Source organism: Danio rerio, chromosome 13, assembly GCF_052040795.2.
Source record: "Danio rerio strain M-AB ecotype USA chromosome 13, GRCz13ab, whole genome shotgun sequence".
NCBI lineage: Eukaryota > Metazoa > Chordata > Actinopteri > Cypriniformes > Danionidae > Danio > Danio rerio.
In genome coordinates this window covers 7,255,001-7,281,715 of record NC_141033.1, presented here as the reverse complement: position 1 = coordinate 7,281,715, position 26,715 = coordinate 7,255,001, and the positions used below count along the sequence as shown (strand labels likewise).

The window sequence follows — 26,715 nt, the reverse complement described above, 5'->3', positions numbered from 1 at the left end:
TACAGACATAATAAACAAAACAGCAATAATATAATGTAAAAGTGAGCATATGGAATGTAAAACGGATTATACAGAAATAGTTTTAATTTCAATGTGTTAAAATAAAAAAAAAGTAATTAATCCTCTAAATAATTCCGCCTAGTTAAGAAATGCTACCAGTTGACCAGAATAAATAGGAATAAATATGAAACCGTTGGCCCGCCGATGAAAGGACTTCAAATGACCTGGAAAATAGATCAGTCTTTAATTTTGACTTGAAAGGTTTCAGTGACAAAGCCATTTTTGGTTCTAGCCAAAGGCGGGGACTTGCTATATCGAATGCACATTCGCCCCTGCTTTTGAGGTTGGCCTTTGGGACTTTTAATAGAAAGCGATCAGCGGAACATGTGAAGAAATTGTGTAAATTTTACAATCTCATCCATACAGTTTAGTTAGATTTCCTCATCCCTCTATGATGGTTGGGTTTAGGGGTGTGGTTTGGTGCCGCACCTCCTTTCAAAAATAGTACATTTTTGAATGACTGAACTCGAATTAGCCACTCCAATTAGACAAACCCAAATTAGCCACTAAACTGACCAAACGTAAATTAGTTGTTTCCTCATGAAGATTGGGCTGGAAAGAGTGTGTTTTAAATTTAAATTTCTTTCTGTGACACTTATAATAAATAATTAATAGGTGAATTGTTATATAAAAGAATACTAATACTACTGTTCTGTTGGCTTCATCAAACATGGACCCTCAGCATGCACTGGGGCGGTTTGCTGCCGAGTGTGACGCGGCTGGGATGAGAATCAGCACCTCTAAGTTTGAGGCCATGGTGCTCCACCGGAAAAAGGTGGTTTGCCAACTCCAAGTTGGAGGAAAGTCCTAACCCCAGGTGGAGGAGTTTAAGTATCTTAGGGTTTTGTTTACGAGTGAGGGAAGGATGGAATGTGAGATTGACTGGCGGATTGGTGCAGCGGCAGCAGGTCGATGTACTGGTCCGTTGTGGTAAAGATGGAGCTGAGCCAAAAGGCAAAGCTCTCAATTTACCGGTAAATCTACGTTCCTACTCTCACCTATGGTAATGAGCTTTGGGTCATTACTGAAAGAACAAGATCTCGGATACAAGCGGCCGAAATGAATTTCCTTCGAAGCGTGGCAGGGCGCACCCTTATAGATAGGGTGAGAAGCTTGTAGTAGAGCCGCTGCTCCTCCACATTGAGAGAAGTCAGTTGAGGTGGCTCGGGTATCTGTCTCGGATGCCTCCTGGACACCTACCTAAGGAGGTGTTCCAGGCATGTCCCACTGGGAGGAGGCCTCGGGATAGACCCAGGACACGCTGGAGGGACTATGTCTCTCGGCTGGCCTGGGAACACCTCGGGATCCCCCCCGAGGATCGTCTGGAGAGAGGGAAGTCTGGAGTTCTCTTCTAAGACTGTTGCCCCCGCGACTCGGCCCCGGAAAAGCGGCAGAAAATGAATGAATGAATAATAATCCAAAAATGTCTAGTATTGCATGTGATTTGACCAACACAGGCTCAATGTGAATACATACCCCTGTGTACATTTCTAGAGAGTACGAATGTAGCCAGAGATATGGCTGGCTATTTTGACTTTAAAATGAATGCTATGGGGTGGTGCACAGCTTCTGCACCCTTTTAGCGCTACCAACTGACCGCTTACCTCCACATGAACAGCTTTGCAGGTGTTAGCAGTTTTCCCAGTGGCTCACCATGTATATAGATGGACGTGGAATATGGACCGGAGTTGACTGCGACAATGGGGTTTGATTCTGGAAAGCAGGTAAATCAAAAGCAAAAAATACATAAAAATAAATGAACATGAGGCTGAAAACGTGGTGAAATCACTCAGCCACGACAGCTTTTCTTTTTCTAGATTACTTTTGAAAACACTATCGGTTGGGTTTAGGGCTGATTTATACTTCTGTGTTGAGCAATCGTCATGACCCACGGCATCTGCCTAGCGAATAGGCTTCATTTATACTTCTGCGTGCTGTTTGTGTTGTTCTGCAATAACACTTCTGAAACGCTAGCTGGCAGTATGTTCCTCTGTGTCTAAATTCTTGACAGGTGTTTTGTTATTTCTGAACGCTATAAGTAGCTAAAATTTGCTCATTCAGTGGTGGGAACAGGCAGAAGTTCAACAACTTTAATCATAAGGTGTAAACAAAACAACTGGAGCTCCTTCACGGGACTCAACACTTGCTTCATCTGGTTCGTGGCTCTCAGCACCGGCCACACTTGTCACTGACCAATCACAGAGCTTGCGCTATGTGTCGTTGCGATGTGTAGTTAATTTTTTTTTGAGTGGTGCGCATCAACCGTGCGAAGGGTATGCGACCGATACGCATACATATGCTCTTGACGCTGAATTATAAATCAGCCTTTAGGGAAAGGGAGTGGATCATTCGACAGCAGGCTGGCCTGGTCAGCTGAAGTGTATATTGTGCCCTCTGGTGGATTTGCACGAAAAGAGGACACGGTGAGATCATTAAAAAGCATACACAGTGGCCTTTGATGGTTTTGCAAAAACAACCTGTGAGCAGACGTACCTCCAGTTATGTATTTTACTGTCCCCAGAAATGTAGACCTGGGTACATATCTGCAATAAGCATGGGTTGGATTTGACAAATTGCAGCTACTGAAAAAGCCTGCTCCTTTAATGATTTTTTGACAGATTATAGTACATCCACTATATTTATTGACAAACCAGTTGCATCAGTTGTGTTGCTTCAGTGTTCTTTTGGTAATATTGTGGAACATTTGTACCATAGGAAGTGCATTCTACTTTTAGTGTGGCAGTACCTTTAAAGGGACATCCTTGTAGCTTATTTACCCATGCACCTTGAAAGTGCACATAATACTTCAAAGGTACAGAGTGCTACAGAAGTTTAAGGCAGGGGTTTCAGCCTGTGGTGGGGTGTGAGAAACTGACATGTACACTGGAGTAATTATTGACAGTGGATGTTGATTTACAGTAACACGACACAGATTGGCATGTTCTGCTCTTAGAAACAGGCTCAGCCATCACACTACTCATTCTGACTGAAATATTTTACTGAATCAGGTAAGCTGGATATGTCTGCAAGATTAATCGAAGGCAATTTCTTTGCTCATTTTGTCAGTAAAGTCAGCTGTAAATCTCGAGCCCCTGCTTTCAGGTAGAGAAGTGTTTACTAGAGCCATAGTTCAGTGGCAGGCTATGCAAACCATCCTGAAATCAAAGAGAACGGTTCTATGATCTGACAGCTGTGTGCGTGGCATCTCAGTGAACTATGGCTCTGTGTTTCCGCTAATCTGAAAGCATGTGAAAATAGACATGTTTTCACTTCTAACTCACCTCATAACTTCAGTCAAGTGTTTGAAATCCATTCTTCTGTGAAACGAGTCTATGGTTGCGTGTGGTTAGTAGCTGAATCCCTAAAAGTAGTTAAATACTCTGCTTTGTTTGATTTCCCTCCTGTCTCTTCTTTGTGGCATATTTACCATTTTCACTCAAGTGCGCCCCCTGCTTTTCGGAAAAAATTTACTTAAACATAGTAGTGTTAGTAACTAATTTCTAATGAATGATTTCTTTTACTGACATAGTGACGATGTTCAAATTATTACAATGATATTTTTTAAGATACCAGTATCCAGCTTAAAAGGCATTTAAAGTCTTAACTAGGTTGATTAGGTTGACTAGGCAAGTTATGGTAATTAGGCAAATAATTGTATAATGATGATTTGTTCAAGATAATAAGAAAACATTATTGCTCAAAGCGGTCAATAATATTGACCATAAAATGGTTTTTAAAAAATCCAAACTGCTTTTATTCTAGCCGAAATGAAACAAGTAAGTCTTTCTCCAGAAGAAAAAATATTATAGGAATCACTGTAAAAAAATTCCTTGCTCTGTTAAACTTCATTTGACAAATATTTGAAAAAGAAAACAAAATTCACAGGAGGGTTAAAAATTCTTACTTCAACTATATATATATATATATATATATATATATATATATATATATATATATATATATATATATATATATATATATATATATATATTGTATATTGAGTAAAATTAGGTAGCTTTGTATATATATATATATATATATATATATATATATATATATATATATATATATATATATATATATATATATATATATATATATATATATATATATTGTATATTGAGTAAAATTAGACAGCTTCGGGTGGGTCCAATGTCCTAAAAATTTGAAAACCCCTGCTCTAAGTTGCTAAACTGCATTTTTTTAAGCATTGACAAGATCCAGAATTGTTGTTTTTTAGGTTAGTTCTTCAATCTCAAGCTTTTGTAACCCTAAAACAAACATTTTTGCAATATTTTTTTCTCAGACAATCTGCTGCTCTACAAGACAGTAAAGTGTCCTCTGAATTTACTCTTTAGAATCTTGGCTGAAGCAGGTCATCTGGGTACGTTTTGCCTACTGTCTTTTAAATCCCAAATTCAGACACTACTTTGTTGTTTTGGCAAAGTAGACATAGTACTATATCTAATATGTATATGATAGTACACAGATTTACACACTCTTTGAGTACAACCATAAACACCAATAGCACTTCAATATGCATTAAAGACTATAAATTGTCTGATAAGTAGTTTGGACTACACTAAATGCACATGCATTAATATTATTTTTGATAAAAGACAGTGAAATTACATCAGATAAATGTACACACTTAAATAAATCAGCAGGTTTAAAAATGAATATGAAAATATGAAAATGCTTTGAGTGAACATTAGAAGATGGTACACGATAAATAGTAATGGGAAGTTTGGATTTTTTTACAGACTCTGACCTTCTAGTCTCAATCATCACCATGAACAAAACTTTATTGTCGAGTCATTTTGTTTATTTAGTTCAATTTGTCAAGTGAACTTTATTCATGAACTAATTTAGAGAGGATCACATGCTTATGATTGACCACAGCTGGTCCTGCATGAGCTAACACATTATTTACCTATCAGACAATTAATAGCTCAATATAAATATATAGATACATAATGTCACGGTGACAAGAATGTCATGGGTTATTCTTTAATGGGCCAGTCAACATTTCTGTGCAAATTTTGCATGTTCTGCTCGTGGGTTTCCCCCAGTTTTCCAGTTTCTTCCCACAGTCCAAAAACACGAGACATAAGTAAATTGACCGAACTAAATTGGCACCATACAGGCTCTTAGTGAGCAGTATATCTCTCAATAACCAACATTATAATCTGTCATTAGCCATAAATAAGTTAGGGTAGTTCTCAAGATCTACCTGAGCTCAAACTCCCCTCTTGCCCCGGTAATAGGAAGGAGCCCCAGGCTCTCTCAAACCATCAGCTTAGTGTGAACTCTTGAAAATACTCTTTAAATAGTAAAAGTTGCTGTGTCATGTAACACAAACAGGCCCATATAAACTTAACCAATGCACACAGTCTGAGCCAAAAGAACCCATGATTAGTTCACCTTTTGAAGGTGTCTTCAGGTTTTTGAGTCGTTCGTTCATTATGTGACCGCATGTAAAGAGAAGAACAGAACAAATCTTTTGTTTTGTCTCTGACTGAATATGATTGGCTTTTGTCTTTCACGTGATGAATGAATGAATCAAACTTGACAGAGGACTCAAAAAAGGAACTAATCATCTACCACACCTGCACAATTTGTGAATGAACGAATCACTCGAGATCTTTCAAAATGAACGTATCGATCAAGAACAACCCATCTCTAATGATAAATGGTAAACATGAGAGATCTAAATACCCATATACCAAGATGAAATAAGACATCTGCTATATCAACAGATATGTATTGTGCATCCCTCAAACCCTCACCAGAATATTTGAGGAATATCAATAATAAGCTGCCTTCCCAACACCGCAACTGAACCGTAGTGCACAAATCAGTGAATAATTAAAGTAGAACTACAAAAATAGATATCATTTTTCACCCAAAATGCATCACCCTGTGATAAAATGAGCTAGCGTCTAGTATGAAGAGAAAGAGAGTAGGAGGTTTGTGTGAGGGAGGGTGGGGCAAGCTATATTTAGCGCCAGGAGAGAAAAAAAAAAAGTGTGAAACAGTTTGTCATCTGGGTTGCCTAAGCTGAGTGGGCCTCTAATGAATTTGGTTCCTTCTCCCCTGAGGTGCTGGGGGGAGAAGCTTTGATGTTAGTTTATTAAATGCCTGTTTAAAAGCTGCTCTTTCAGTTATCCACTAGAATCCAGAGTCTTTCCCTCTTGTTTTGTTGCTTTCTCCGGTGGATGAATGGCCTGAAAGTGCAGGACCTCCACTTAGCCCTCAGCGGTGGCCATGAGCCCATCAGCACTCTTCTCGACCTCATCTTGCAGCCTCGTCGTTTTTTTTTTTTTTTTTCTCCTGGTTTTGTGTTTAATAAAAGAGTTGGAAATCACTACCCGTGTCGTCCTTGCCTTTACATAGTACACAAACACACACACACTGAAAGTAAAATATGAATACGATTAGAGACGCTACCGGCCCATCTGAAACACATCAGCACTTTTCTTGGGCTCTTGCGCCAGTTGTACTTCACAAATCATTTCATGTATATGGAACACCTAGCTTAAGCTGCCAAGAATGCACCACTACTTCCTAATTCACAGAGCATGACTTGGCTATTTAGATGGTCTGGCAAATCGCCAATCAAAACCACTTTTACTTCTTTTGAAATAAATGCACTTGATTTACATTAATGGCCACAAAGCATCTGGCTCTTAAAACCGTTGTTTCGTTGCATTAGAATACACAGTATCTAAACTAAGTGTGCGTTTTTACGAAAGTAACTGAAACTGCAATTCATCGAAATTCTGCTAGTCTTGGCTCCACAATAAAGCAAATTCCTATCGAGCCCACTGTTAAAAGGCCAACTTTACTGCAAGAAAAAAAGGTGTTTATGCCCTGGTACAAAGAACGATTTTGGTTCATATAGCTAATATTACCCTTTATGACAACTGTAAGGGGGTGAATTTTTTTTTTTTATAACTCATCCATTTCGTTTATATTAAGTTATATTACGTCTGCATAATTAAGGGTGATCAGCCTGATCTCGCCAGAAAACGTAAGTGTTTTACGTTGCCAGTTTAGTCGTATGGAATTATACGATTTTAAAAAGGAGGCGTGGCACCTAACCCCACCCCTAAACCCAACGATCATTGGGGGATGAGCAAATCATACTAAAACGTAAGAATTAGATCATATGAATTCGTACGAATTAGCCACTAAATGAAAAAGTTACGAATTGCCGTGAGATTGTGTCGGACTAAACTTATTCCTGATGCTGCATTTCATAAGTTGGCTCCTCCTGTGCTATTTAAATACCAAGTTCATATTTTTTTAGATAACAAGCACTGCCACTTATTCATTTTTCTTTATTTTTTTTCTGATTATATCACTTCAACAGTAATTTGATTGTAATAATTAAAATGCAGGAAATTATACATGACTTCAAACGTGACTTTAATTAAAACATGAAAATTTAATCAGTGGAATTATTTGCTTTGAACTCACAGAATTCGATGGCAACTCACAATTTCAGCATATCCCTTCCAAGACATGATGCATCAGTTCATTGACTATATTACATGCGACATGGAAATGCTTTTCCAGCATGATAGATCAACGGAGCTGTTATTTCACTGCATGCCTTTTTGTTGACCGTTGCTTGCAAGGCAGGCTGACCATTAAGCATGGATCTAGACACCACATGGTGGCACTGGTGTCCCATTACGAAACCTCTGCACCCGGCTGACACTCCCAGTATATAGAAAGACATAACACCTGCACAAAACACAAATAAGGTACTACAAATACAACATAAGACGAGATTGAGCAATATAACTATTGTGTTTATATTAATTATCTATGAAACTATTTCTAGTTTTGGTAACACTTTATTTTGATGGTCCATTTGAGTATTAGTAGACTGTCTGCTTACTATCTGTTGATACTGCTGCTAAACAGACATTTAGGTGACCATAAGAAACTTTGCAAGTACATGTCAACTTACAGTAACCCTAACTCCAACCTCAACAGTCTACTTATAATCTAATCAGTTGACATGTAGATGCAATGTAACAAATGGACCAACAAAATAAAGTGTGACCCTATTTTTAACAGCTATTGCCAAAAATTTTACATAAATAATATATAGCTTTTAATAAACATATATATAAATAATGCATAATACTTTACTAGATTATTTGGTAACCCTTTATAATAACTACACACTATAAATAAATTATTAAGCATTAGCAAATAGTGAATTCCTCTGTTAAGCATTAACTCTACATTAATAAGCGTTAGTAAGCAGTTTCTAACTTTAGCTGCAAATGCTCTATTCTTGACTTAATGTAGATTTCAATAGTTTATTAATCATTTACTTACTCACTCTGAATTATCCTAAAAACCCTCAACTACTCTTAAATACAACTGGTTTGTAAATAATGCAATACTTAATTTAGTAATGAAAAATAAATCATTAACTAACTATGACAATAGAATTATTAACTGCAATTTTTAGGTGCTTATAAGTCAAGAATACAGCATTTGTAGCTGCAGTTATAAACTGCTTACTAACGTTTATTAATGTAGAGTTAAGGCTTAACAAATAATGAATTAACTAGATGCTAGTGCTTAGTAAATGATTCATATTGTGTAGTTATCATCAAGCGTTACTGATTATTTTTCAAGAAGCTAGTATTTAGCTTAAGGTGCGATTTAAAGGCTTAACTGGATTAATAGAGCAAGTTAGGGTAATTAGGTAATTAACACACAATGGTTTGTTCTGGGATTTGTTCTGTACACATCAAATATATATATATATATATATATATATATATATATATATATATATATATATATATATATATATATATATATATATATATGTGTGTGTGTGTGTGTGTGTGTGTGTGTGTATATATATATATATATATATATTTGATGTGTACAGAACAAATCCCAGAACAAACCACGGTGTGTTAATTACCTAATTACCCTAACTTGCTCAATTAATCTAGTTAAGCCTTTAAATTGCACCTTAAGCTAAATACTAGCTTCTTGAAAAATAATCAGTAACGCTTGATGATAACTACACAATATGAATCATTTACTAAGCACTAGCATCTAGTGAATTCATTATTTGTTAAGCCTTAACTCTACATTAATAAACGTTAGTAAGCAGTTTATAACTGCAGCTACAAATGCTGTATTCTTGACTTATAAGCACCTAAAAATTGCAGTTAATAATTCTGTTGTCATAGTTAGTAAATGATTTATTTTTCATTACTAAATTAAGGATCATCATCATGCACTACTCTGCCAAAGGAGACACTGGATTACTCTACTCAGCTTTAATTTGAGGTCACATGTGGACCTTTTATAATTTCTGAGGTCCAATGAACCTGAGAGGGGTTTGTAAGCTGAGAAAATATGATATATATTTCCTTCTATTATAATGAAGGACTACTGAGACATTCCAAGCATGGGATGGGTCCTCCTGGTGAGGCAGAGTTCCTCACAGCTCCGATACACATCTCTGCCATTTGCTTACAGTAACCATGTGCTCTTCACCATACACAATTCATCTGCTTGTGTTCTTCTTTCAGATAACTTTGTCATGTTTGGTGTCATTTGACAGATTATGACTTTAGTGTTGTAGTGATGAAATCAACAGAGACATCGATTAATTGTGTTTCAATCTACAATATATTTACTATTGTTGGGTCATGGCCTGAGGAGAGTATGTTAATGTACTTCTCCCCCACTTCATCTCTTCAACTTTGCTCTCACGTTCAGCTGGTTTTGGGGGTTGGTTTTCACAATGTTTGACAATGCTTTGCTCAGGGTATAATAAGGAAAGGTAACTGTTGATCTGGGAGAATGGCTTTTACTCTGCATCTCCCGCACACCAGTGCGTAGCCTCATATGCTAACAAAGGCAGTTTCACTGTCTTTGTTGCTCAGCAGTGCACATGTTACAGCTAATTTCTTTATACAGTATCTTAGTTTGTTTCATTCTAATGTCTGTATATTTGATCATGTAACTTAATAAACAACTTTGCCTGCTTTAAGACGTAGAGATTCTTTCTCTTTATCAATGATGATAACAACTTTAATGGAGTCAGATTAATTACAATGGAGTCAGATAAATAATGGATTTAAACACGCTATCCTTCAACTGCTTTCTGTTTCCGACTATTGGTTCAGAATAGCAGCGTAAGCTTCAAGCCTTACACAATATTTACAAAACAGTTGTATTTAAGAGTAGTTGAGGGCTTTTAGGATAATTCAGAATGAGTTAGTAAATGATTAATAAACTATTGAAATCTATATATATATATATATATATATATATATATATATATATATATATATATATATATATTAATTAACAACATGTAGTAACAATCAATTAAGGTGGCCGTTATTTACACATGCACTCATGTTGTAGTTAAAGTTAGCTCCATAACTCATTATTAATTCATTATAAATGTTTAATTGACATATGAATACATCTTTATTCATGTACTGTTGCTGTAAAGTGTTACCTGTATTTTTAAATAGTTGAATTATTGCTTTAAAACCTTGTGGGGTAAAACATTTATTTTAAATTTGAGTTTTGTATTTATTTATTTGACAGGGACATGCACAACAATACGATGACCTTAAAAAAAAAAAATGTTTTGTGCCAGGCTTAAGCAAAAACTGCTCAGATATATTCAGAAGCAGAGACAAAGAGCAATTGAACTGTTCAATACTGCTTTCGGAAATTTAATTAAACATGTGGGGCCCATCTGGGCAGGCCCGTGTGGGGCCCACCTGGGCTGGCACACGTGGGGCCTATATAGGATGAACCACCCCTTTCACCAGGCTGGCTACAGGCCTGAGGTATAGGATATAGGTACGGTTAAGGACAGGTTTGCTGGTATGGTTAGGGTTGGGTTAAGCTCTAAGCAATGGGTTGACAGAGTAATTATCCATGTAATTACATAAATTAATTACAGATCTAAGTATATGCAGATCATTTTTTGAATATAAGTGCAATGTTAAAGCATGTATGTATAATACTGTAAGTTCATTATACCCAATCAATGTATGTAAGGCAACACTTTAATGTAAGGTTACTCATGCACTTAGTAAAATAATTTGTGCATAATTTTATGCAACTAATCTCCAAACCTATGTAATCCCAACCATATTCACCTTATTGTTCGCATATGAGCAGGCGCAGCCATTTTAATCTTTTTGGCTTGACGCTTCTGGTCTTATTCACTTCCATTCATTTTTAGAAATAATAAACAGCTCTATTTGCTGCTTGATGTTGCAAACTGATTTTATTCTGCTTTGTCTTTATTGTCATGAACACAGCAAGTAGTTTGACCGTTTTCTGCCATTTATTATTCCTAGTCATTTCTCCCATAGGCAACGGAATTGGAAGTTCTAAAACAATCGCAAAAATTTGTGCACTTCCACATTGAAAAATAAGGTTAATAGTTAGTACATGTAGTTTATTAATGTTACTCAGTAGTTAAATTAATAGTTACACTGTAACAAGGTCACCTTAAAATAAAGTGTAATTTAATTCAAATATAAGAACATAATTAGGCCATTTAAAATAAAGTGGGACCCATTTTTTACATTTCAATGGGTTTAATTTAAAATGTTGGTAACACTTTACATTAGTTAAAGGTTCATTAGTTAAAGCATTTACTAACATGAATTGATCATGAACAACACTTGTACAGCATTTATTAATCATAATTGAACATTTACTAATGCATTATTAACATTCAAGTCCATGTTTGTTAACATTAGTTAATGCACCATGAGTTAACATGAACTAACAATGAACTACTGTATTTTCATTAACTAACGTTATCTAACATGAACAAATACAGCAGTAAATGTATTGTTCATTGTTAGTTCATGTTAGTAAGTGCATTAATTAACATTACCTAATGAACCTTATTGTAAAGTGTGACTAAAATATTAAATTTGTTCACCTGGATGATAATAATAATAATAATAATAATAATAATAATAATAATAATAGCCCAGCAAAGGGTGATATGATGGCTCAGTGGTCAGCACTGTCGCCTCACAGCAAAATGATCACTGGGTTATCACTGGTCCTGGGTCAGTTGGCTTTTCTGTGTGGAATTTGCCTCGTGTACGATTAGGTTTCCTCTGGGTTTTCCCTATAGTCTAAAGACATGTGCTAGGTGAATTGAATAAACTAAATTGGCCATAGCGTATGTGTGTGAATGAGTGTGTATGGATGTTTCCCAGTACTGGGTTGCAGCTGGAAGGGGATCTGCTGTGTAAAACATATGCTGAATAAGTTGGCAGTTCATTCCAGTGTGGCGACCCCTGATGTATGAAGAGACTAAGCCGAAGGAAAATGAATGAATGATTAGCCCAGAGAGAATGATTTGGCATACTTTTCATGTATTTATCTACCAGACACTCTAGTATTTACACATAAGGGCATTTCTTTTAATGAATTTACTTGCTGGTGAATGCATTCAGAATAACCAGCGCTTAAGTTGAAAATTTACAACTCTGGCATTTCATTGAAGAGCCCTTTGGGAATCCCACAACAAAAAAATATATATACATAATACATATACAATCCGAAACTACTTTGAAGTAAAGAAAGTTTGCTATTGTTATCACTGCCGAGTGCACACAGCATTTTCACAGGCAGATAATCTGAGTGTGGGTGAGCCTGCTTTGAAGATGAGCAAGCTTCCATTGCACTGAGCAAAGAAAAAAAAAAAGAAAAGAAACGAAAGAGAGAGAGAGAAAGAGCCACGCCAACTGAAAATGTTGAGATTTTTATAAACACGGATGGGCTGCCTGGAATGAGAGTGGTAACGCTGTGAGGCTTGTCAGCTGTTAACACTACACCATGTTTCATTAACAGAAATTAAGTTCCCCCTTAAACATTCTTTCCTATCTTTTACAGATGGAATTCACATCAAGGGCATAGGTTTGCACCTGACATTGGTGGGGACGAGTGAATCAAACTATATATATATATATATATATATATATATATATATATATATATATATATATATATATATATATATATATATATATATATATATATATTTATATTTATATATATATACACACACACAAACACACTGCTATTATTTATTTAACTGCTATTAAAATATTAATAATTAATCCTCTCAATTTATTAAGTTTTAGGCCTGTAGCCAAGGGGGGGGGGGGGGGGGGGGGGGGGGGTCGGATGGTTCGAAAGACCAAAAATTGTATTATTATTATTTATTATTATTATTATTATTATTATTATTATTATTATTATTATTATTATTATTATTGAATATTTCTTATTATTTAAATGGCCAAATTCTGACTAAGGAAAGTTGAATGTTCTGGCTGGTTTGTTATTATTATATTAAACGCACACTTAAAATATTGTGGTAAGCAATTTGACAAAATTGTTGGAAATTTTTGGTACATCAAAAAGCGTGGTTATGATCACTATCCGACAAGATAATCCAGCTTAACAAAGAACTTTGTTCTTAAAATGTCACTAAAATGCAATATTTATACCTCATAATTAAACAGAAAATCTGGCAAATAACTGCAAAAAGATTCAGTTTTTCAGAAACAAAATAGCCACCCCTTTTAATAAGCTTGCTACAGGCCTGATAGTGTAATATAAAAAAAAAAAATTTACTAACTGATAAAGAGAGAACTTAATAAAGACTTCAATTTATTTTAGCCATAGTGCAAATGAAACATGTCTCATATATAAGTATTATAAACAGCCTGTATTTTTTCTGACAGCATAATAAACCCTTTGCGGAGAAAAAGCAGGAGAAAAATTACAACTGGTCAATTCATTATTAAACTGGTAAGTGACATTCTAAGTCATTCTCTCTCTTTTGTATGTTGTAGTGCTGTATTTATACCATATAATTGTTGTGTATTGAGTGTGAGATGGGACTTACATATCAAGTATGTATGTATTTTTTATTTATTCTTTGTATAACCCTGAGTTACTTTTTGGTTAGCCATCTGTTTCAGGGCCTTCCCTGTTGGTTTTTCTTTTTAATATACACGAGTATGCCATCGAACTGTAAATGCAATATCACACTCGCAGCAGTGTGGAATGACTGTACATTGTCACTGGCAGGACACTTATTAATAAAGTCATCTGAAATGGCAAAGAAAGCCTTCTTGCAGGACTCCTAGAGTTCATCCAAATTCTCTGGATTAATCTTCAGTGCCTCCTTCATCTTACCCCAGAGATGCTCAATAATGTTCATGTCTGGTGACTGGGCTGACCATTTCTGGAGCCCCTTGACCTTCTTTGCTTTAAGAAACTTTAATGTGGAGGCTGAAGTATGGGTAGCACAAAAGTCTTGATACCTCAGGCTATTGAGGATGCCATCCACTCTGCAGATCTCTCGCACGCCCTCATGCTGAATGTAATCCCAAACCATGATTTTTCTTCACCAAGCTTGACTGATTTCCTTGAGAATCTTGGGATCCATGCGGGTTCCAATAGGTCTTCTGCAGTAATTGTGATGATTAGGATGCAGTTCACCAGATGATTCATCAGAAAAATCTACTTTCTGCCACTTTTCCAAATGATCAACTAGAAGTCAAGTTATTATTTGTTGCTTTTATAACTGGGACGTTTGTCAGGTTGTGTATGTGACACAAAGTTTCCCGCACTTTACTAGACTAAAGTGAAAGAACTGAAATGCAAAGTAATACAGTCACTTTTTACTTGCCTAGACATTAATTGAAAATGTAGTCATGGATGCATTTGCTGGTCATAACAAACCATTCTCAGTCATTGTTTTTGGATTTTGGAGTAAAATCAGAGATTATGTATGCTAGCAAAACCTTTCAGTATTGAGAAATACAATTGCACATCTTTATGAAATGATGGCCAAGGACTTGACACAGCAACTGCGAAAAACATTGACTGAAAATTGCGAATGACTTCTTTAAATATCACACAAAACACAGAAATATTTTCTACATGAAAGAGATCAGGCATAAAATTGTGTGCTCAGTTTTCATGAACTCATACTCACAGTTCACCGAAGGCTGTTACATTCTCTTTTTTTTTTTTTTGGAGAAGAACTGCAACTGCGAGGATCTCCTGCTGTGTACAGATGTCATATGGTTAAACAGGGGAACATTCTTGGAAAGATTTTTGTGAGCTTATGCCTGAATTTCTCATATCTGCAAAAATACAGAGTACAAACAACTTGAGGATAAGTAGGGGCTGTTCTGTTTTTCTTTTCTTTTTTTGACTTGATGAGTTAGCATTGGGGGATTGAGGATTTTAGAACTGCAGAATGAACTTTAGGTGAATGTAAGGGCAAGTAAAAAAAAAATGTAGGTTAATTCTTGCATAAAACAAATTTCCAAACAAGACAAAATGTGCCATTGGGGTCACACTTTATTTTTATTTACAGTTTACACTATTTACAAACCATTAACCAAGACTTTTTGCTCAATAATTGACTAATTAGCTGCTTATATGTTAGTAGTTGGGTTTAGGTATTGGGTAGGGTTAGGTATCTAAAATGAGATCATGCCTTAAAGTGGTAATAGGAAAGTTAATATCTTAATAATAAGCAGGTGTGTATGTTTTTAACTCTTCCAAAGCAATAAATACCAAACTATGATTGCAGATATTTAAGAAACATGCTAAATGAACATTCTTGTTCATCTAAAAAAGCAATGCTGAAGTCAGATATTCTGCTTTGAAAATGTGTGTTACATGCCAGAACATCTGTCTTTGTATGTTCACTTTAACCCTCCCAAAGCCAGTTTAGCCAATTTTATTTCAGAACCTCGGGTTGAGGAAAAAAAAGTGTATTTAATTCCATCTGTCAGAAAGGCTCTTGAAGCATACATCTGTGACCAAAATTTGACCACTGGTGGACAGTAGTAGCCTCCAAAATGAGAGGTAGATTCAGAGTTCCACATGATGTGGTTATTAATTTGCAAATAATATAAATATTACAAACGTAAACATTAGGTGAGCAGCTTACATTGTAACCTCATGTCATAACAAAACGCTTCGTGACAAGATTTGCAGTGATAAGAAATTGGGCAGACTAAACAAAATAAATTTAAATACAGCCTTTTAGAAGCACAGAATAGTGCACTTACTGTACTCCAACAAAATGATACGGTTTATAATCTAATTAGTACATATTAAAGCTCTTTGACATTATTAAATGTAGATGCTGAATCACTGAAACTTGCTGAGTCACAGTTCTAAAGTTTCATTTCAAACAGTTTATTTTATTTTCAAAATCTGAGGTGAACTATCTGCTGCTGCTTTCAGTAGTTCGGCAATAAAAGTCATGTAAAAAGGCATTCAAACTCACGTTATTACCATTTAACACTGAATAAAGCACATTAGGTGTACCTGATGTGATCATAGTCAGTTTTCTGTGGTTCAGCTGCAAGAAATAGAAAATATATTTTTCAGGTGTTGGTTAGGACAAAAACTCTTTTAATTATGGAAAATATTTCCTCTATCATGTGGCATTGCTTTTATTGAGAACATGATTTCAATCACCCTGTTTTGGTGTCGTCAATTTGGCAACCTGCACGTGCATGTGTTTTGAACTGGGAGTGCAATACCTAGTAAATAAACTGGATAAACTGATTGACTAATACCTAGTCAAACTTACATACTGCACCTTTAATACGTGACCCTGGATGACAAAACTAGCCATAAGTGTATTTATTATTTATTGATTGATTGATTGATTGATTGATTGGAAATTGGGATTATACATAATCTCTAAACTGAATAGTTAAGCTTTCAATTGATATTTGGTTGAGATAGAACAACCGAGACGTGAGATGCAGCTATTAGAAAATCATTAATCTGAAGGTTCAAAAAATCTTAATACTGAGAAAATTGCCTTTAAGCTTGACCAAATTAAGTTCTTAGCAATTCAAATTACTAATTAATAATTACGTTTTGATATATTTACATTAGGACATTTACAAAATATCTAAATGCAACATGATTTTGACACATAACATGTATTTTTGACTTCTGCCACAGATAGCCCAGGCTCATTCTGATTATCCACGCCTATATACACTTCTGAAGAGCACCAAATACAGCCCAGGAGCTACGCTTTGTTGCAGTTTTTGTTTTCGCGAATCCACCAGAGGTTGCTGTGTATGCTTTATCAGACCTCAAGTTTCTCTCACGAGTGCCATTCGTGCCTGCTGTTCTTGCGTAAATCCACCAGAGGCCGAACGTTGACCTCACCCACCCCCTTCACTAAACCCAACCAACAGTGTTTTAAAAGCCCAGACTGACCATCGATCACCCACAATCCAACCAAGAAAGTTTCAAAGGCAATCCAGAAAGAAAAGTCCTTGCGGCAGCCTGATTTCTTTACCACAATTTTAGATTTTACCACATAACTCACCCTATTATTTACTTGTTTATTTTATAGGCTTCTGTTTTTGTATTACCTGCTTTCTGGAACCTCTCTTCTCCAGATTTGAACTTTTTTTTCAAGGTGAACTCTACTCTGCATCTCAAATCCTCCAATGCACATGGCAAGCTACTGGACAAACTGTCAATAGCAGTCCATAGGGAGGTAAACAGTCAGCTGGTAATCACAAAAAGGAAGGCATCATACCACCCCATAGCTTTCATTTTCAGGACAAAATACAGCCAAACGTCCCTCTGGCTACATAATTCGCGATCTCCAGAAATGTATATAGGGGTACATTTTCAGAATGAGTCTGTTGGCCACAGATATACTCATACAACATGAAACCATATAAAGTGGAACCAATCTGTTAAATTTTGTAATATGTGGGACATGCTCGTACTACAGAAACTACTTTTACCATTACCTGAGCGGAACATTCCAGACAGAGCCAGCTTCAGATTAATTGCTTCAATAAGTAGAACAATGTAAAATGCTTGAAAGGCTGTCAAAGTTTCTACCTCTTGCTACTTTTCAAAAAGCTAAACTTAATTTTTGAATAATGAATCAAATCCCTCGTACTCACATATTACTGACATCCAATCAATGGTGTTCGTTTAGCAAATAAAAACCTGTCAGTGTAAAAGCTGTTCAAAGAAAGAAAGAAAAAAAAAACACAAGCTCTCAATATAATAGGTGTTTTTGATATCATGCTTCATACAAGAACTCTTTGTGCAACTCAATCATTTATTACAGTCTCTTTGTCCGCATTGTGTTCGAAAGGAATAGATAATATCGTCTAATGATTATTTGCCTTTCTGCAGTATCATGTAAAATTTAAACATGTCCTCAATGTTGAGTGGGTGAGTTTAGGGAATAAGGGAATAAGGAAATTAGGATGGGATTCAGCCACCGTGAAAGAGAATGACACATAACAACCATACAGCATAACAAATGACTTCACAGAGCATTCAGGTTTTTACGCTTCCCAGAACATTTGAAATATAATGACATTTCCTTATTTGTAATTTGCAGTCCTTGAACAAATTCATGAAGCGCATTCGACTTCCAAACGAACGCGGCTGCTGCTTTTACTAGACTTTTTGTTTTATTTATTTTCGCATAACTGGGTGTTAATCATTTAAACCCTTTCCAGACTCAAGGTGCGTTTGACTGTCAGATGTCTCCATTTCTAGACTGCAATCACGACACGCCATTAAACTTTTATGAATCACCTCAAATCCCCAGTTGATAGACTTTCCTTTCTTAACCACATAAAGAGAGCTGATTTCAAAAGGTCCAGTCTTGCCCCAAGCAATGCTTGCCATCAAGCAAACTTAGAAAATGAGAAGATAACGATGGGAATTATGAACAGATATTAAAACAAGTGTGCAAATGACATGCAAAATTATTCTAGCATATTGTAGGTGACACTGAATTCTGAAAGCTAAAGTGTGACAGAACCAAACTCGCAGAACTAGTTTTTAAAGACTTTCCATTCGCATTGTTGTTCTTTTTCCTTTCGTGAAACATTAAGGAACTCTGTCAGAATGTTTTAGCTGTGTTTTTTTGTTTCTTTTCTTTAGATTTTTTTTTTAGATGATGATTCACACAAAGCTGTTGTATGATTTTAGAAGGCTTGGATATATCTGCTCCTTTTATGAGGTGTTTTTGTTACTTTCAAGTTTCTTGTTAAAGTTTGGAGTAACATAGATCCATCATAGGCTTATTCTGAAAACGTAGCCTTAGATACATTTCTGGAGATTGTAAAATATGTACCCAGATCGTATAGCTGCATTTCACTTGTTTTTAACCCCTTTCCCAGAGGCGTTGTTTTTCCACATGTCAATGTTTATGAATAGATTACACCAAAAAGGACAAGTGTAATCTTGAAAAAACTGTACATCCGTTTAAAGCTACAACCCCTAAGCACCCATTGCAGCTAGTTGTTTTTCAATGGAAAGCCTATAAAGAATGTATTTGCTAAATTTGTGTGAGTTTTGCAGAAAATGCTTATTAGATATGGCGTACATATCATGTAATAACAACTCACACACGCATTCATTGCTGTACATCACAGTTTATTTTAAAAGGTAAGAGTCCACAGAAAACCATCCCGTCAATCAGATTTAGTCCACCAACACAATAGTGTTGAATTATGAATGATTATTCATTTGTTTATGTCACCGTTTCTGGCAGAGACCTATTGTTTACAAGTGCCTAGTTTCATGTGTAAGTTTTACCATGTAAGTTTTACCATGGTACAGTACTTACACATGAAAATGCCGTTTTTGCAGTAAAAGGCAAGTCTATTTCATAGCTTACAGTGTTACAGATAAAATGAGACCATAAACTGAATATAAAGTCAAAGTTATAGCTATTAAAATCTAAACAAAGAATGATATGGGGCGATATGGTGGTGTTCCTTTTTGCACTTACCAGCTGGCCGCTTACCTCCATATGGACGGCTTTCCGGCTGTTATTAGTTTGCCCAGTAGCTCACCATACATGTCAGTGAACTTGAGACACAGAGGAGATGATCATGATGATGGGGTTTGAGTCTAGTAAAGGATAGTTCCAGAAAGCGGGTAAGACAAAAACAGAATACAAAAAAACTAAATAAAATAAAAAAGTAAATAAAAGGGTGAGAATGTGATAAAGTCTGAAACCGTGGTTGAAATCAAACGAGGACTTTTTTTTCTTAATTGCTTTAAATTTGTCAGTTAAAACACTTGTAACCAGGGAAGTGATACTGACAACAGAGGTGAGGATCCACATGCGGGTTTAGTAGAGATGTCAGGCCAGCAATTGTCAACACAGGGGCAAACGGACGTATACAGGCAGTCCAGAATCGTAGTCAATAGGCAAGCAGGTGGTCAGAGGCAGGCAGCAAACAGGATACAACACATAAACAAGGCAAGGATCAAAAACACGGTAAAGCAAGACAAAGGAAAACGCGTTGTAATGTCACTGTACAGATAACAAGATTCAGCAATGAATGACTCAAAGTGAGCTGTATATATGTGTAATCAGTACCTGAGCAGCATCAGCTGTGTGTATGCAATCAGTCAGGATATGGAACCGGTTGTGTGTGTGGAGCATGACTGGGTCTTGTAGTCCAGAAATGGTGGATTTGTAGTCCAGTAAGCGATCTGCAGCTACCAGATCGCTGGTGATCATGACAATACTATTGGTTGGGTTTGGGGAGAGGGGAGGCTGGGCTAGTAGATCACACATAAAAAAAGCGATCCGCGTTCCTTTTTTCTTGTCAACAAAAAGGCTGTGCGGTGCACCTTGCCCTTTTAGAACGTAAATGCGAGTTTGGTGTGATCGGCCCCTTAAGTTGTAGTCTTTAAAAACAGCAATACTTTCTTGGCATATTAGACCTTCCGCTTTCTGTGAAATATTGGTGAATAACTATTTTGTTGTCCATTCTTCCTTAAACACACCACATTCAGAGTCCATTTTTTTTTTTGCCTGACTCATTTTGTCATTAACGGTCGAGTGCATTTTAATATCCAGGAGTACGTTTTAATTCTACTGGTTGCACTAACTGTACTGTGTAATCATCAAATCGTGTTCACTTGTATTGCATCATTAATTTACTCATTCTGAAACCAAACCATTACTCAGAAGCAGCATTATTAAAACTCCCTAGCATGTTCAGTGTTCAGTTGGCCACATATGGCCCGCGGGCCGTAGTTTGCCCACCTCTGTACTATAGCAATCAATAATTTCCTAAAAGCCGAGGCTTTCTTAGAGCGGCCATATTGACCATTACACTTTTCCCCATTCAAAAATATATGAATGATATGCCTTGTCTATTTGTACAAAGTAACCAATCTTTCATATATTTACATGCTCATGTTGACGAGGGCAAGCATCTTACATTTATTTTATATATTTCTTCAAACAGTTTCGGTCCAGTCCACTAATGTATTTTAAGTGCAGCACAAGTAGCTTTCAAACTGCATTTCAAAGCAATTGAAACGAATCAACAGTGGTCCAATGGTGCACGCTATTCATGCCATCCAGAGGATTTGATCCCCAGAATGCTATTGGAAATATGCCAGAAACTGAGTTCCACTTACTCGCCTCTGTTTTCTGTTTCCCCCAAAGCTAAAACCCTGCTCTGCGCTTCAGAGAATGCTTTCAGCAGTAATAACATAGGGGGGATACTAAACATACAAGAGTAAAGGTTCCCCTCTTGTCTAATCCCCTAGAATATTTTAGAATAACCTAAAATTGTACATTATTTATGTAGAATTGCACATGCTTGAAAACTGTGTTTGGCCATTTTTTTATTAGATTAAATTTATTTGTACACATGAAAAAAGGGTTATGCAGAAAAAAAGTGTGCCCACAAAACTGCAGATGGATTCATTAGTTATTCTGCAAAAAAAAAAGAAAGAAAAAAGTCTGTGAAGCATTGATTAGAATAACCAGGAGGGAAGCCGAGCTGTGAATAAGTATTTAGTATTTAAAATAATTATTTCCATTTGGACCCATGGTAATATGCAAATTACAGTTTCAGGTTCAGTGAACCTTTCCATTTGTAACACAGGAGCTTACACCATGACTGCGTTTGCTTATCTGCTCCTTTTTTTTTCTTCCTCTTCTTCAGTTTTTACCTAGAAGCAATGCAACAACACAATTTACACTTGAAAAATAAACATCCACTCAGGACAGAGGGAGAAAAGCCTCCTGTGCCAATGAATGGCAGATTGATAAGCGAACAAATAAACAGGCAACTAGACCAGCACCTCAATCAATTAAACAGGGTTTTAAAAGGAAGCTAATTAGCATTTATGGCTGCATGCATATTAATCTTTTTTTGAGACAGGAAAGTCATTACATCAGCAGCATTGCTCAGACAATTCAAATGCTCAATTATGTCAGTGAATATAAAATAATGGATTCTTTATTACTGCACAAAACTACATTAGGCTGAAAACTGTCAAGGAAATGTCTCAGTCACTCCAAAATCGAGAGACAAATTTATAATAAATGACATAACGTACAAACAAAGGATAACTTAGGACTATTAAAAGGACTTAGTACACCCAAAACAAATAATTAACCCACTATTTTTGAGTTTCTTTTTTATCTTGAACACAATAGAAGATATTTTGAGCTGAAAACCTGTTGATTTCCCAAGTAGAAAAAACAAATACTATGGTAGTCAATCATTAGTGGTTTCCAACAGTTTTTTTTAAATATCTTCTTTGGTGTTCAACAACAACAACAATTAAAAGAAACTCAAACAGGTTTTCAACAAGTAAAAGAGGGTAATTAATGACTTTTTTTTTCACCCCAGGCCATCAAATTCAGAAAATGTACCTCTATATACATTTCTGGAGAGCACCAAATAGGTTCCAGGGGGTACGGGGGTACATTTATTTATTTATTTTTTTGCAGGTTTTGTTTTCACAAATCACCAGAGATTTGTTCTGTACACTTTTTGAGATCTCAAATTTTTCTTTCGAGTGCCATTTGGCCTGCTGTTCGCTGTTAACTGACTGACCTACCCTCCTTCTCTAAACCCAACCAATAGTGTTTACAAAAGCACCGACTGACCAGGACCACCCACTTCCTTAAACCCAACTGACAGTTTTAAAAAGTAATCCATAAAAAGAAAAGCCCTCATCTGATTTTTACCACATTTTCACCCTGTTACATACTTTTTTATTTTATTTTTGGCTTCTGTTATTGTTTAACATGATCTCTGGAATTGTTCTTCACCAGACTCGATCCCCATCGTAGTGGTAAACAACCTCTCTGATGTGTCTTAAGTCTGCCGACGTACATGGCGAACTACTAGACAAACTGGTAACTGCTGGAAAGCCATCCATACAGAGGTAAGCGGTCAACTATAAGAGCAAAAAGGAATAGCGTCATACTGTCCCATAGTGTTCTTTAAATAGACAAAATGGCTATTAATAGCTACAAAATTTGAGAGCTCCAGAAATGTATATACAGCTATGTTTTCAGAATGAGCCTATGTTGTTTGTTTTTAGTTTGAGGTGAACTATCCCTTTAAGAGTAACTTTAATTTCTGTAATAATGCATGACACTATTGCGTTCATTAGATGTTATATAATTATTCATCAGCATATGTTAATTGAATACACACATTTAAAGTAAAACTATTGGATATTACAGTAAAGAGACAATTAATAAAAAAAAGAGTATAATTCAACCTAGGCTCATTCTGAAAACCTCTTTCCCTAAACCCAACCAATAGTGTTTTAAAAAGCACTGATTGACCAGCGCCCACCCACTTCCCTAAACCCAACAAACTGTTTTCCAAAGCAATCCCGAAAATGAAAAGCTCTCTCTGACACCTGATTTTTACCACGTTTTCAGATTTTACCACATTGTCACCCTGTTATTTACGTGTTTATTTCATTGTTTGGCGTTTGTTTTTGTCTTACCTGCTTTCTGGAACCATTATTTGCCGGACTCGTACCATCGCCGTACATGGTGAGCTATTTAGTCAACTGGTAACAGAGGGAAAGCCATCAATTCAGAGGTAATCAGTCATCTGGTAGCGTGAAAAAGAATGGCGTCATATCATCTGTAGCGTTTGTTTTAATGATAACATGTAGCGATATCTACTTCAGGCTACATAATTCGCGATCTTTAGAAATATATATAGGGCTATGTTTACAGAATGAGCCTATGTTGGTATATTTATAGCAATGTCCAGTTGAAGTCAGAATTATTAGCCCCCCTGTTTATTTTTTCCCCCCGTTTTCTGTTTAACGAACAAAATATTATTTTCAACACATTTCTAAACATAATAGTTTTAATAACTCATCTATAATGACGGTTTTATTTTATCTTTGCCATGATGACAGTAAATAATATTTGACTAGATGTTTTACAAGACACTTTCTACACAGCTTAAAGTGACATTTCAAGCCTTAACTTAGGTAATAAGGTTAACTAGGCAGGTTAGAGTAATTAGAGGAGTTATTGTATAACGATGGTTTGTTCTGTAGACTATCGAAAAAAAAAAATAGCCTGAAGGGGCTAATAATTTTGTCCTTAAAAAGGTGTTTAAAAAAATAAAAACTGCTTTTATTCTAGTCGAAATAAAACAAATTAGATTTTCTCCAGACAAAAAATATTATCAGACATACTGTGAATTTTATTTTATTTTTTATTTTATTTTTTAAAAAAAAGGCTCTGTTAAACATCATTTGGGAAATATTTAAAAAAAAAAAGAGAGAAAAAAAAATTCAAAGAGGGGCTAATAATTCTGACTTCAACTGTAAATAGTAGACAGACTCTTTTTCTTAAAAATAAAAATGCTAAATATCTTTGTGGTAAAAAAAAAAAAATAGAATGCATTGTCATTATGCAATATAATCTGTCCTTCTTGAGTCAACTATGACCAGAAAATTGTCTTGACAGACCACTGAAGATTTGCATGCCATGAGTAACTTGACATGACATTAACATAACATTTTGTCTCCTCATGTGGAGTGAGCTACATTCGTAACCATCTAATTATATCTAAAAATAAGGAAAAATTAGGAAACTTGGCAAGGAAAGAAGAGTATTAAAGGGGACCTATTATGCCACTTTTTACAAGATGTAAAATAAGTCTCGGATGTCCCTAAGGTGTCTATGTCTCAGCTTAAAATAAAACAGAAATATATTTTTATAACTCTTTGATACTGCCACTTTTAGCCTTTGATCCAAATTGTGCCATTTTGGTGACTGTCGCTTTAAATTTAAAAGTGTCTCAGAAGAAGGCAGATTGTGGAGAGTACAGTTCAAACTCCACATTAACACTCTTCTTAGTCATTGACATTATCTTCAGCTGGAGAAAACTGTAACATTTGTTTAATAGACACAATGCAGCCATACTTACTTCTGGCTTTATAATTTGCAAATGTATATAGGGCTATGTTTACATTCGTAACCATCTAATTATATCTAAAAACTAGGGCAAATTAGGAAACTTGGCAAGGAAAGAAGAGTATTAAAGGAGACCTACTATGCCGCCTTTTACAAGATGTGTGTATGTAAGTTTGAGCTTAAAATACAAAAGATATATATTTTTATAACTCTTTGATACTGCCACTTTTAGGCTTTGATCCAAATTGTGTCATATTGACGACTGTCGCTTTAAATGTAAAAGTGTCTCAGAAGAAGGCAGTCTACAGTGTTCATTTGTGCAATATAAATCTTCACATTCTTAAGGCCTGTGCACACCGAGATGTTTTTTTGCTTGCGTTTTTTGTCGGAGTTTAACTTCTTGTGACTAAGTAAAGGGCGTCAGTGATCGTGCGCACCAACGTGCAAAACGCCAGGCGTAAAAGCGTCATTTAAAAAAAAAAAAAAACGCCTCATGCCTGTTTTTTGTTTTGTTTTGACCTGCCGCGTAAAACATCCTCCACCGATCAGATTGGCACTTTTGTTGACGTGCACGGAGCTGCTGAAGTTACAGTAAACAGCACTTGGAGGCGCTCAAACACAAAACTGTCAATGCGAGCGCACATTGAAGAAGATGCTCAGAGGCGATATGAACGTGAAGCTGCTTATTGCACTGTTAAACAATAATCATTTCTTCATCGCTAGAGTTGGAGCTTCTGCTTGAACCATCCAAAACAAGCATGTCAACTTTGTCTTCTTCTTCTGTGTTACAAGCGGGTGCCAGACGTTTAAAGTTGTGTAGCGCCATCTAACGTCAAGAAGTGATATACTCTTCTGCTCGACGCCAGAGAAAATCGATTAGGTTTGAATCCGGAAAAACATCTCGAAAACGCTGACGATAAACGCAAACGAAACGAGCCTTGACTATGGCTGTTTCTCAATCCCAAGAACACAGAGAATGGACTTGAGTTATATCTCCGAACATCAATAACAAATCTAAATAAAATGCACTTTTCTACCTTCTTCCGCAATGACTTCTGGGACTTCTCGAGCGAGTTTTGCACTCAGGTCTGCATCGTCACATTCTCGATATAAAGAACGGCACTAGGAACTTTCACGAGTCTTCCGTTCTTGCGGTCTTGAGCTATGGAACTGAACGTTGGCGTTTGATGATGAAGTTGCACAAGAACACAAGGACGCACGAATGGATATTGAGAAACAAGGTGAAAACACAAATGCTGTGTTTACACCAGTTGAGGCAAATGCGGATAAATTGCGCTATTTGAGTGTAAATAGATGCGTGAACATTTTGAGTTTAA

At 36.0% G+C, this 26,715-nt stretch overlaps 1 long non-coding RNA gene across 1 annotated transcript in view; it reads left to right on the top strand.

Annotated features, from left to right (window-relative positions):
* Window positions 1-13,859: 13,859 nt before the first annotated feature.
* The window catches only part of LOC147840984 (uncharacterized), a 16,733-nt gene continuing 3,877 nt past the window's right edge, over window positions 13,860-26,715 (top strand). The window contains exons 1-2 of the long non-coding RNA XR_015505708.1: window positions 13,860-13,926; window positions 23,255-23,367. This is a non-coding gene — a long non-coding RNA (uncharacterized LOC147840984). The remainder of the gene's footprint in view (window positions 13,927-23,254; window positions 23,368-26,715) is intronic.